At 36.2% G+C, this 1200-nt stretch overlaps 1 long non-coding RNA gene across 2 annotated transcripts in view; it reads right to left on the minus strand.

Moving 5' to 3' along the window:
* The window catches only part of LOC106513763 (uncharacterized), a 13479-nt gene that overhangs the window by 5543 nt on the left and 6736 nt on the right, over positions 1 to 1200 (minus strand). The window contains exons 1-2 of one of the 2 annotated variants that reach the window (XR_001309826.1): positions 457 to 680; positions 215 to 334 (exon numbers count right to left, since the gene is read on the minus strand). This is a non-coding gene — a long non-coding RNA (uncharacterized LOC106513763). Of the gene's footprint in view, positions 1 to 214; positions 335 to 456; positions 681 to 1200 lie in introns of those variants that run through there. The other variant, XR_001309825.1, reaches the window with a different exon arrangement.

Below are 1200 nucleotides of genomic sequence, written 5' to 3' on the forward strand. Positions count from 1 at the left end.
GGCTTTAGTAGCAGGTTATTAATTTGGAAAAAAAGTCAAACATAATTTTTTTTATACTATAATTTTTTGCTTATTTTAAGAATTTTCTTGTTTTTGTTTTCATAAAAAAGATTTCCCTTTACTTTTCATCGTCAATCCAAGCTCGATATAACTAAAAGCAGTTTTTGCTAAATAATACAGTATCTTGGATTTTAGTAAATGTTGTGTCTCTTACCGAAAATAGGAGAAACACAGTGCCGTCCATGATCAACGTAACAGCATTTTTCATTTCCGGGGCATTCCTCGTCATAGCTACATCCTTTATAATACTGCCTAATGTGTGTTGGGCAGTCCCCTGGTTTTAGAGAAAAGTGGGCTTAATATTGTTAAAGTTATCACACATCTACATTGGTTAAACAAACAAAAACTCAAACAAAAACATAATGAAACACATGGAAGAAGAAAAATCCAACTTACCAGGTTTTCGCTGTATAGAGGGCACAAACAGACAAGCTGCTATAAGCAGAACAGCTATTGTAGAACAGAGCTTCATGTTGATTTCTCACAATCAGAAATGAGCTCAGAACTCTTGTTTGGATGAAGATCCTGGAACAGAAACTGCAGTCTGAGCAGCACAGAGGATGCTGGGTCCTTGTGTCTGCAGAATAAGATATATGGTCCCAACAGACACGCCTACATTCTTCACCAGCTTTGTGGAACCCAGTTTTAGAAATTCTTTTAGTTATCAGAAGGTAAAGATAAAAATCTTTTCAGCTATCCAGGATTTTTTTCTTGTTCTGTTGTTATTATTGTGTTTTTGCAATGTTGTCAACAGTCTTTGTATTTTTTTTTTTTTTACAAATAAATCAAAATAGTCAGCTCCATGAATGCAATGCACTTGACTACTTATAAACAAACCATTGGTAACACCTAAAGACCTTTCTAAAAGGTTTACATGACAGAAACTAATAATAATTTAAAGAACTGTGGTGACTAGGCTGCTAGGAATTCATCCATTTTTCTTACTGATTTTCCATGTTATGGTGCATTCACACCAAACGCGATTTCAGCATCAGGAGCAGCAGGTTTACATACAAAGTCTATGGTGGACGCGCTTCAAGCAACATTGGGAAGTTCTGCGGCGCCTCAAGCGCGATTAGATCATTTGAACGATTTGAACGATCTGAGCGTTCGACGTGCTTGATGCTCAAATCGCTGAAG

The sequence above is a fragment of the Austrofundulus limnaeus genome, unplaced genomic scaffold, assembly GCF_001266775.1.
Source record: "Austrofundulus limnaeus strain Quisiro unplaced genomic scaffold, Austrofundulus_limnaeus-1.0 Scaffold14, whole genome shotgun sequence".
Classification (NCBI taxonomy): Eukaryota; Metazoa; Chordata; class Actinopteri; order Cyprinodontiformes; family Rivulidae; genus Austrofundulus; species Austrofundulus limnaeus.